At 40.0% G+C, this 12470-nt stretch overlaps 1 protein-coding gene across 1 annotated transcript in view; it reads left to right on the forward strand.

The window, feature by feature from the left end:
- The first annotated feature begins 6788 nt into the window (after positions 1-6788).
- Positions 6789-12470, forward strand: part of TOGARAM2 (TOG array regulator of axonemal microtubules 2) — a 99526-nt gene continuing 93844 nt past the window's right edge. The window contains exon 1 of the mRNA XM_043986703.1: positions 6789-7037. The gene's annotated coding sequence lies outside the window, so the exon portion shown is untranslated. The remainder of the gene's footprint in view (positions 7038-12470) is intronic.

Consider the following 12470-nt stretch of genomic DNA (forward strand, 5'->3'; position numbering starts at 1 on the left):
CCCCAAATAATGAGAAGCAGAGAGGTTTCCTATTCCCTTTGAAGGTGGTGGAGATTCCAATCAAGGTCAAGCAATTTTTTCAAAGAAAGAAGGGTGGGGCAGCTAGGTGGAGTAGTGGATAGAGCACTGGCCCTGGATTCAGGAGGACCTGAGTTCAAATGTGACCTCAGACACTTAACACTTACTAGCTGTGTGACCCTGGGCAAGTCGTTTAACCCCCAATTGCCTCACTAAAAAGAAAGAAAGAAAGAAAGAAAGAAAGGAAGAAAGGAAGAAAGAAAGAAAGGAAGGAAGGAAGGAAGGAAGGAAGGAAGGAAGGAAGGAAGGAAGGAAGGAAGGAAGGAAGGAAGGAAGGAAGGAAGGAAGGAAGGAAGGAAGGAAGGTAAGGAACCCAAGCCTGGACCCCCCATGAAAGACCAGCAGCAGTGTCAGCAGCTTCAGAGTTTGACAAAGGGGACCCTGATTGAGAACTCACCTCCTAGGAGCCTTCTATGTTTAGCAACTGAGCAATTATTGTCAGGACAACTCCAAAGTCCAGCTATCAAGGTGTGAGGGGGAGAAGCACAGCCCTTCCTGCTCACATTTCCTAGGTGCCAGAGTGAACACGATGTTGAGCACAGAAACGAGACTGATAAAGGAGGGACAACGTTTATATGTGTGTGACCAGTTTGATGGGCAGTGATTTCCCAGGTTACCACACCTTGCTCTCCTTCCACCTTATATAGCAAATAAAAGACCTAATTTCAAATAGGAACAAACACCTCAAACACTTACTAGCAGCATGACCCCAAACAAATCATTTAACCAGGTCTGTTTCAATTTCCTCATCTGTAAAATGAGGGTATTGAAAGTATTTACTTCTGCAGGTTGCCATGAGAATAAAATTATATAATATTTGAAAAAGGCTTTGCCAACCACTGCTACGTTCATAATAATTATTCATTTTAGCATTATAATTATTGCCAAGTATATTTAAGTTTGCTTTAATCACTAAAGTACTCAATAATTACAATATAGAATATAATTGTCATACGAGTCCATGTGAAAACAATGATTATAAGTTATTTAATCTAAAATTTCAAGTGAATAATTTTTGTTAAATCAATCATTATCAATATTAATCAGATGTTCAAATATCTTAATATTGACATTGGTTCTCAAGGTTCTTTCACAGTGCTTAAAATATCTATCCCACATCTATTCTTTCAGGTAATGTCAACATTTTAATTTTTTAAAAATGCAACTCCAGGAGATTTTGAAACCAAAGCCAAGAATATTTTAATGGAATGTAAAGAAAGTGCTCTGAAAGGTCAAGTTGTATATTAGTTTCTAAATGGTTGCAATGAATTTAAGTATTTGTTTTTAAATTGGATTTCAATCATTTTCATAACTAATGAAATTATTTTCTGAACATGCTATATATATATATATATATATATATTTTTTTTTTTTTTTGCGAGGCAATGAGGGTTAAGTGAGAGTAGTTTTGGTTTTTGTCCAGTCTTGTAATTTCATCATTATATTGAGGTGATGATCACCTTTTCAATGTATATTGGCATTTGCTAGAATTAACAGTCTTAGTTGTCTGGGGGAGCACTGAAAAGTTAAGCAACGTGCTTGGGGACACACACCTTAAGGGTATTTAGCAAGGAGCCCCTGATCAATTTAGGCTTTCAATCTACTTCATAAAATTACAGGGTTTCATGACATATTGGCAGTTTTTAAGGATATAAGGCAAAAAGGACTTTCAGACTTTGAGTAGTAAATGGAGCTATATCAATTCTGAAAGGAATACACCCATTCAAAGTTTGACACCTTGTAATTTTTTTCAAATAGAGATTTAATTGATCAGAGCTCCCTTGATTCACTCCTCCTCCCCGACCCACATACACAGATAAAGCATATAACCCTCACCATGTCCACATCAAACACACAAAGAAAAATTTCCATAGCTCATAAGAAACATGAAATGCACAAATTTAGAGTTATCTCCACTCCAAAAGCTCATAAAGACTATTTGTGCCTGACCTCCGGCAGGGCTTTCTGAGCTATGTTGGTCTCATCATCTACAGTCAGATATAATGTCCCTTGACCCCAATATAGTGATGCTATTTTGGTCCTCTTTGAGCCCAAAGGACAATAACCGTATAGAAAGCAGTTTCTGATTAAGTTAAATCAAGCTTTATAATGAAAATTCTAGAATGGAGAGAAAAGATATCACACATACTCACAAACACACACGAGTAATCATGATAGGGATAGGACTTATGATTTTCATTGGTGTAGGTAACTCCTGGGTGAGGAAACTCCCTCCGCCAATGCTGATACCCCTGCACCCCTCCCGCGGCGCCCCCCCCCCAGCCATTAAGCCCTCTCACCCTACTGCAAACTTCCAGAAGATGCTGGTGTTGCAGCTGATTCAGAGGCTCAAGGGTTAAGTTCTTCTGGTATGGCATGCCTGGGGTCTCTGGTGGCGTGACTGGGGGGTTGGACTTTACTCACAGCCCAGCATGGCTCCCTTTAATCTGTCTATAGCTGGAAAACAATCTCAGCCCATGTTTTTGTGGGTTTTTCTGCTCTAGGGGTTCTTTTACTGCTGTTTGGGGGGTAATTGTATTAGGAGCTCTGTGCCTTTGATGTCTTTCCTCCACCATCTTAGCTCTGCCCTGCAAATCTATACAATATGGTAAACACAAGAAAATTTTGGTGGAGAAAGTCCTGCCATCTGAGAGCAAAGGGGAGGAAGGAAGGTCAGGAAAAGCCCCATGCGGAAGGTAGCATTAGAGCTGAGTTTTTAAGAATACTAAGTATTCTAAGACAGGGCTTCTTAAGTTTTTTCTGCCTGAGACCCCTTTTCACCCAAGAAATTTTTATGTGACCCCAGATAACCTTTTACTGTTGCCAAATTTTTCATGACCCCACCTTCAGTTATGTGACCCCATATGGGGTCGAGACCCACAGTTTAAGGAGCTTTGATCTAAGAGTTGGAGATGAGAAGGGAAGCATTGGGTATGATCAACACAAAGACACAGAGATGGAATGTGAGGAATATATGAGGAACATTTAAAGAACAAGAAATTCAGTTTGGCTGGACCTTAGAGTATGTGAAGGAGAGCAGTGTATAATAAACCTAGAAATGTGCTTTGGAGCCTGGTTGTAAAGGACATAGAAAACCACTAGAATTTTTGAGTAGGATTGTAGCCTGGTCAGACCTTTGCTTTAGGAAAATCATTTTGGCATTTTGTTTCAAGGATAGATTGGAGAAGGCAGGCAGCTGGGTAGTGCAGTGGATAGAGCACTGGCCCTGGAATCAGGAGGACATGAGCTCAAATCCAGCCTCAGACACTTGCTGCTTACTAGCTGTGTGACCCTGGCCAAGTCACTTAATCTCCATTGGGTTCTATCTAGTTCTCCTGATGTATTTCTTTCCATTGGACCTAGATGGCTCTAGAGAAGAGACTGAGGCTGGTGACTTTGCACACCCCACTCATTTAAATCCAATTCACTCCAAGTCATAGCATCACTTCCCAATATCATGGTCCTCATTGAGAATGAAGAACAAACAATAACATAGATTGGAGAGGGGAGGTGCTTGAGGCAGGGAGACCAATTAAGGAGCTACTGCAATATATCAGGTGAGAGTTGATGAGGGATGGCTCAGTGAATCGAAAGGAAGAGATGGATAGGAGAGATGCTAGGGAAGTAAACCAATCAAAACTTGGCTTCTGGCAGCATCTAGTCACTGGGTACCAGATAAGCTTTTAGAGGTGGATTTAACGTGAAAGTACTGGAGGGAGATTGTCAGGAGCCCTATTTTATATGGTGGGGGCTATGAGAAACCAGAGAGGGGACCTTTAAAAATTATTGATATCTTTTATTTTTAAATAACCTTCCTTTCTGAGTTTATCCTTCCTCTCCCATGCCCAGAATATTATCCTTCGTATATAGAGAAAAGCAATCTAATAAACCCAACCAACATATTAACTGAGTCTGACAGTGTATGCAATAATTCACACCCATACTGCCCCACCTCTGCAAAGGAAGACAGGAGATCCAGTTTCTCTTATCTTCTTCAGGGCCTTAGAAGTATAAAGTTCCATTTCATTGTTGTAGTTATCATATATATTTTTTCCTGATCCTGTTTCAATCCAAATAAGCCTTCCTATGTGTCTCTGAATTATTTATATTTTTTCTTTTAAATAGTATTTTATTTTTTCCAATTACATGTAAAGACAATTTTTCACATTCATTTTTTTTTTTTTGCAGGGCAATGGGGGTTAAGTGATGTGAGATTTAAAATTGGATATACAAGCATTAAACTCCCCTTTTAACTTTTCCCTTATATATCTCCCAGACCACTAAGAAAAAGAAGCCTCTGAGCTTTAATCAGTGAGGGATTAGTTTTTATTGTTTGGGAATTAATTAGATAACAAAAAGGTGATACCAATTAGGGAAATAGGAAAGTAGAAATACAAATGAATAATCTTAGATCTAAGCTTAGTCTATATTCTTTTATAAAACTCACCGAATCCCAAACTGCCTGCCAGGCAGAGAACCAGCATTGAACACCAGATGTGTGTGCTTGGCTACGGTGTGCTTGGCCAGCTCTCTGGGCAGCAGCAGGCACAGGTGCACGGCAGTTTGTCTTGGTCTCCTCCCCAAAAGGGCGGTCCTTCAAAAGCCACTTCGGTAGCATGTGCTCAACTTTCAAATGATTCAGCTAAAACTTCCAGTTTTTACCACAGTGACTTGCCCAGGGTCACACAGCTAGTAAGTGCCAAGTGTCTAAAGCCGGATTTGAACTCAGGACCTCCTGAATCCAGGGCCGGTGCTTTATCTACTTCACCACTTAGCTGCCCCCACATTCATTTTTTATAAAATTTTGAGTTCCAAATTTTCTCCCTCCCTCCTCCTTTCTCTTACCTACGACAGTAAGCAATTTGATGTAGATTATATATGTACAATCATGTAAAACATTTCCATATTAGTCATTTTGTATAAGAAGAAATAGAACAAATTAAAAAAAACTCCAAAAAAACAAAATAAAGTGAAAAGAGTAAGCTTCAATCTGCATTCAGCCTCCATCAGTTCTTTCTCTGGATGTGGATAGCATTTTCTATCATGAATCTTTTGGAATTGTCTTGGATCATTGTATCGCTGAGAACAGCTAAGTCAATCACAGTTGATCAACATACAGTGTTGCTGTTACTATGTACAATGGTCTTCTGATTCTGTTCACTTTACTTTGCATCAGTTCATGTTTTTCCAGGTTTTTCTGAAATCTGCCTGCTCATCATTTCTCATACCACGATAGTATTTAATTATATTCACATACCACAAGTTGTTCAGTCATTCCCCAATTGATGGGCATCCCCTCAATTTCCAATTCTTTGCCACAACAAAAAGAGCTGCTATAAATATTTTTGTACATGTGGGTCCTTTTCTCTTTTTTATGATCTCTTTGGGATATAGATCTAATAGTGGTATTGCTGGGTCAGAGGGTATACACAGTTTGATTGCCCTTTGGGCATAGTTCCCAATTGCACTACAGAATGGTTGGATCAGTTCACAACTCCACTAATGATGCATTAGTGTTCCAATTTTCCCACATTCTCTCCAACATTTATCATTTTCCTTTTCTGTTATTTTAACTTGTGATAACCTCATATTATATCCATGTACCACAGTTTCTTTTGCTATTTTCCAATCAATGGGCATATACTTTCTTTCTAGTTCTTTACTATAACAAAAAGTGCTGCTATGAGTGTTTTGTTTCATATATGGCCTTTCTTTTTGCCCTTGGCCTGTTTAGTGTATGTACCTCAAAATGGGATCTGGAAGTTGAAAAGCATGACACATTTTACTCAGTTTCTTAGTATAATTCCAATTTATTTTCCAGAATGACTAGATCAATTCACAGCTCCATCAGGAGTGTAATTAGTTTGTCTGTCTTTCTTCAGCTCCTCCATCACTGTCTATTCCCATCTGTTCTCCTCTTTGCTAATTTGTTGGGTATGAGGTAAAATTTCAGGGCTTTTAGAATGTGCATTTCTCTTAAAATTAGTCCCCTTCTTATTTTCAACATTTTGAAAAAAAAAGCAAAAAAAAAAAAAAAGCCTTTTTAGGATTCTTGCCATGTTCTAGGCTATCCAAAGTCCCTTCCTAAGAAATAACTACTTGGCCATAGCCAGTCACAGTATGTGCCAGGCAAGCTTTTAAAGAGACGAGATTTCATTTCAGAGTAGTGAAGGGAGATTATTTTGAACCCTATTTCACATAGTAGGGAATTTGAGGAACCAGAGAGAGATCTTCCTGAAGCTGGAAGAGACTTGACTGAATTGGGACCAGGTTCCCCAAGATCTGATCTGAGGCTCAGGTGTGAGAGATACCCCTGTGGGTCACATTTAGACCAGCACATGATGTGCTGTTATTAATGAAAGGCTCACCCTCCCTTTCTCCCTTACCTTCTAGAGCTATTGTCTGGGGGTGCAAAAGGAATGCGGGTCTGCCCTGCTCACATCAGTGGGTGGGAGGAGGGAGAGGGAGGCTGGGGTCAGGACAGGAAGCCCAGACACCTCAGATCCTTCCTATTCCCTGATCTCCGTGCAGGGTGGCCTCCTGGGGGTGCCCTGGCACTGACTGAGCAACAAAGGAAAAGAGGCCAAAGGGAAAACTCCTCCCCCCCCCCTTCTCCCTCATGAAGGGAGTTCTCAGACTTCTTCAGAGAAGTGGTTGCTATGCAGCCTTGTTTATTCAGAGTGAGCAACGCTGAATGTGCAGGTAGTACTCGCACTTAGCTTTGTTCCTCTGGCCTGTGCTTGCCCAGACAGAAAGGGGCCCCTCAGCCTCGGGTGCAAAACTGTCACCTTGGACTTGAGGCTCGGCAGTGGCATCAAACAAAGACGTGGAGGGGGAGGAAAGAGGGTCAAACCTCTTCGGTAGCCGCCCTTGTGTGGGAGGGAGTCGAGATCCTGGCCAGGTGTGATGGAAATCAGATAACAGAAGTAAAAGGGAAATGCCCAACTCTGGGAAGCAAGGTGAGTGAACTGTCCACCGAGTGGTCAGGGAGGCGGGGAAGGAAGGCATTGTTGGAGTTCAGGGACGTGTGACACATTATTGCCGAGAAATCCAAGGGCCCCTGAGAAAGAAACCACATCTCCAAGAGAACAGAAGAAAGGGTAAAAAGAACGGTCTGAGGGGAGAGGGAGGAAAGGGATGCCGGCCCATACCATCCCCCTTTGTTCTCCACCAGATGTCTGTGAGGAGAGAGGTGCTGCCTGGGGAGCAGAGCCTAGCTCAGTAACCAGCAGGGAGTAGGTGATATCTGCAGATATTTGGGACATGATGCTCTCAGTGAAGGGGGGGGGGGCGGCTCAGGGAGACTGGGGTGAGAATCTATGCTCCATCTTCTCTGTATCATTGGAGATGATACATTTGGAGCAAATGACACCTCCTGCTCTGGGGAATCTTTTTTTTTATTGTAATGTTTTGTTTTTATATATTCCTTTCATTTCCAAATGTGCCCCTCCACTCTTACCTCCCAGGCAAGCCATCCCTTGTAAGAAAGATTAAAAAAAAAAAAAAGGAAAAAAAGCAGCCTGACAAGACTAACCCAATACATCTCCTGAGTCTGACAGTATGTTCAGTGTTCCATATCCAGAGTCCCCTCACATCTGCCAACAGGAAAGGGAAACCCCTTTTTCATCTGTTCTTCAGGGCTAGTCTTGGTTATTATAATTATACGGTATTAAATTCTTTTTTTGTTGTCCCTTCCATTCATATTCTCCTAGTTATATGTATTGTTCCTAATACTGCTAACTTCCATCTGCATCAATCTTCCCATGCTTTTCTGAATTCCTCATATTCACTGCTCCCTATGACCCAGTAATAATCTATAACATTAATTTACCACAATTTGTGCTTAGCAATCTGAAAACACACTGAGTGAATGTCTTGTCTAAAGGAAGGACATAGTGGGGGAATATCTGTGAGGGTGCTAAGGACTATTCTCTGGGCAGACAACTCAGTTATTGAGCAACTGGTTTGTGGATTGTTCAGAGAACTTGTTTGTTATACCTGGGAGAAGCACCCGTCTCTTAGACAATTTGCTCTTTCATCCTTTCACCACAGGGTACTAATGTATGGTGGAAAGGGCTATGGTAGATTTGGAGTTCAAGGACTCAACTCAAATGCTGGTTTTGCCATTGACTAATTTCTTTAAGCCTCACTTTTCTCATCTGTAAAACGAGAGAATTGAATTATATGACCTGCAGAGTCCCATACAGCACTAAATCTATGGTCATATAATCCTAAATATTTCTACATGTTCTAACCTCGACAGACAGGTGGTAGAAGGATAGAACATGGGGTTGCAGAAGGCATTGTGGTGTGGTGAAAAGAAACCTGGATTGAGAATCACAATGTTTGGGTTCAAATCTTGACTCTGCATCTTATTGGCTGTATGAGTGAGTCACTTTTCTGCTTTGAACCAGCATTTCCTTATTTCTAAAAGGAATGCTTTCTTGGTCTGGGTTTGCTCCTATGTAAAATCAAAGGCTTGGATCTCTGAGGCTTCTTCCATTTGTAAACCTCATGATCCACTTCTGTGATTTTGACAGAGTATGGTGGGGGTAGCCTTTATTGATGTTCATTGATCATGGTTTATCAGTTCTCTGTATATCATCAAGGGCAAAAGACCCTCCCTCTCTAGTGCCTTTAGTGCTAGGGTTCTTAACCTAGGATCAGTGAATCTGTCTTCTAAATATTTTGATAGCTGAATTTCAGCATCATTGGTTTGCTTTGTATAACTGTGCATTTTGTTTTAATAAATGCATTTAGTAAATGCTTTTCAAAAAGTTTTTCTGAGAAAGAGTCTTGGCTTTAGCAGACTATGCCAATGGGGCCTGTGACACAAAAACAGGTTAAGAGCCTTTTCCTTAGTGACATTCCTCGGCCTTTTTGGGCTGCTTGCATTGCCTCCATTGGAGGCAGAGCCCCTGGGGCCCAGAGCCAGTTCTGCACAGCTTTCATCCTGTCAAATTCCATGGGGAGCCTGTCATACCACAGCTAAACTCAGGGAAGGAATTAAAGGGTGGTAACATAGGGGTGGGAGGCGGGGAAGAGAGCTTTACTAAAGTGTTGGATCCGGATCCCATCCCTTCTCTCTCTTCCTCTCTCTTCCTCTCTCTCCCTCTCTTCCCCAGTCTTCATCCTTCTCTCTCTTTCCCTTTCTTTCCCTCTCTCCTCCCCTTTTCTCCTTCCTATCTTTCTTTTCTTTTCAAATGCCAGACTTCAAATTTTATTTTTTATCATAGAAATGAAAGCAAACCATTAGAACTTAGAACATAAGCATGGGTCAGAATATGAAAGCATCAGTGATAAACTAAAGGCAGCTACAGAATTTGTAAGCACAATGCTGGACATAGAATAGCCAATTAATAAATGTTTGTTGAATTCACTGGCCTTTCTCCCTATCTTTCTTTCTTTCTTTCTTTTTTTGGGAAGAGCAGTGAAGGTTAAGTGACTTGCCCAGGGTTACACAGCTAGTAAGTGTCAAGTGTCTGAAGCCAGATTTGAACTCAGGTCCTCCTGAATTCAGGGCCAGTGCTTTATCTACTGCGCCACCTAGCTGCTCTTCTCCCCATCTTTCTCTTTAGAACATTTTAGGACATAGATGGTTTTTTTTTGTTTTTGTTTTGTTTTTGGTGAGGCAATTGGGGTTAAATGATTTGCACAGGGTCACACAGCTAGTAAGTGTTAAGTGTCTGAGGCTGGATTTGAACTCAGGTCCTCCTGACTCCAGGGCCAGTGCTTTATCCACTGCACCCCCTAGCTGCCCCCTCTTCCTATCTTTCTTAACAACTATGTAGACTTTTTTAAGAATAAATTTTATTGATATCTTTCATTTTTACATCATCTAAATTTTCCAGTGTATCCCTTCCTTTCCCTCTCCCAGACAGCCACCTTTTATAACAAAGAATTTTTTAAAGGGAGAGGGGGAACAGTTTAGCCAAACTAACCAACATATATACTATAAGACAATAATATTCCATCACAGCTTGTTTAGCCGTTCCCCAATAAACACACACATATATAATATTTTAATAGACATTTTATTTAAAGTTTTGAATTCCAAATTCTATCCATCCTTCCCCCCTTCCCTGAGGTGGTAAGCAATCAGATATAGATTATACATGGGAAATTATGTAAAACATTACCATATTAGTCATTTTGCATAAGAAGATTCAAAAAAAGAGAAAAAATGAAAGGAAGAAAGTGAAAAACAGCATGCTTCAGTCTGTGTTCGATCAATATCAGTTGGATAGGGGCAGCTAGATGGCATAGTGAATAGAGCACTGGCCTTGGAGTCAGGAGTACCTGAGTTCAAATCCAGCCTCAGACACTTAACACTTACTAGCTGTATGACCCTGGGCAAGTCACTTAACCCTAATTGCCTTACCAAAAAAAAAATATATCAGTTGGATAGTATGCTTCATCATTAGTACTTTGGGATTGTCTTGGATCATTGCATTGCTGAGAATAGTTAAATCATTCATAGTTCTTCATTGAACAATATTGCTGTCACTGTGCACAATGTTCTACTGGATCTGTTCTCTTCACTATGCATCAGTTCATATGTCTTTCCAGGCATTATCATCCTGCTTGTAGTCCACTTCTTATAGGACAATAATATTCCATCACCATCATATACCACAGCTTGTTTAGCCATTCTCCAGTTGTTGGGCATCCCTTTGATTTCCAATTCTTAGCCACTACAAAAAGAGCTACTATAAATATTTTTGTACAAATAGGTCTTTTTCTCTTTTTGGGGATGTCTTTGGGATATAAACCTAGTAGTGATATTGCTGGATTAAAGGGTAAACATAGTTTGATAGCCCTTTGGCATAATTTCAAATTGCTCTCCAAAATTGTTGGATCAGTTCCCAACTGCACCAACAGTGAATTAGCACCCCAGTTTTCCCACATCCCCTCCAACATCCAACATTTTACTTTTTTTGTTATATTGGCCACTCCGAGAGGTGGTACCTCAGAGTAGTTTTAATTTGTATTTCTATGATCAATAGTGATTGAGAGCATTTTCTTCATCTGAAAACTGCCTGTTCATATCCTTTGACTTGTATTTTTATAAATTTGACTCAGTTCTCTCTATATTTGAGAAATGAGGCCTTTATCAGAGATACTTGCTTTAAAGATTCTTTCCTAGTTTTCTGCTTTCCTTATAATTTTGGTTGCATTAGTTTTGTTTGTCCAAAAGTTTTTTAATTTTATATAATCAAAATGATCTATTTCACATTTTATAATGCTCTCTATATCTTCTTTGGTCCAAAACTCTTCCCCTGTCCATAAATCTGACAGATAAACTATTCCTCTCTCTCTCTCTCTCTCTCTCTCTCTCTCTCTCTCTCTCTTTCTCTCTCTCTTTTTTTTGGTGAGGCAATTGGGGTTAAGTGACTTGCCTAGGGTCACACAGCTAGTAAGTGTTAAGTGTCTGAGTCCAGATTTGAACTCAGGTCCTCTGACTCCAAGGCCAGTGCTCTATCCATTGTGCCACATAGCTGCCCCCATGCTCTCTTAATTTGCTTATAGTATTGCCCCCCTTTTTCCCTTAAGGGGCAATGAGGGTTAAGTGACTTGCCCAAGGTCACAAAGCTTGTAAGAGTATCTGAGGCTCAATTTGAACTCAGATCCTCCTGAATACAGGGCCGTGCTCTATCCACTGTGTCACCTAACTGCCCCCATGGTATCACCCTTTATGTGTAAATTGTATACGCATTTTGACCTTATTTTTGTATACAATATGAGATGTTGGTCTATACCTAGTTTCTGCCATACTGTTTTCCAGTTTTCCCAGCAGTTTTTGTCAGTGAGTTTCTGTTCTAAAACCCAGGATCTTTGGATTTATCATATACTAGATTACTATAGTCATTTACTATGTTGTAATTTTTACCTATTCTATTCCACTGATCCACTTCTCTATTTCTTAGCCAGTACCAGATTGTTTTGATAATTACCACTTTATAATACAGTTTGAGATCTGGTATGGCTAGACCACCTTCTTTTGCATTTTTTTTACATTGATTCCCTTGATATCCTTGACCTTTTGTTCCTCCAGATGAATTTTGTTATTATTTTTTCTAGATCTGTAAAATTTTTTTTGATAGTCTGATCAGTATGGCAATAAATAAATAAATTTAGGTAGGATTGCCATTTTTATTATATTGGCTCAGCCTACCCATGAGCAATAAATATTTTTATAATTGTTTAGATCTGACTTTATTTGTGTGAAAAGTGTTTTGTACTTCTGTTAATATCATTCCTGGGTTTGTCTTGGCAGGTAGACTCTCAACTATTTTATATTGTCTATAGCAAAACTAATTAATATAAGGTGGTGAAGTGCCTTCTTCTATCTCTTCCATGTATTCAAACTTGGTCATTATAATTTCAAAGCA

This window comes from Dromiciops gliroides, chromosome 2 (assembly GCF_019393635.1).
Source record: "Dromiciops gliroides isolate mDroGli1 chromosome 2, mDroGli1.pri, whole genome shotgun sequence".
Classification (NCBI taxonomy): Eukaryota; Metazoa; Chordata; class Mammalia; order Microbiotheria; family Microbiotheriidae; genus Dromiciops; species Dromiciops gliroides.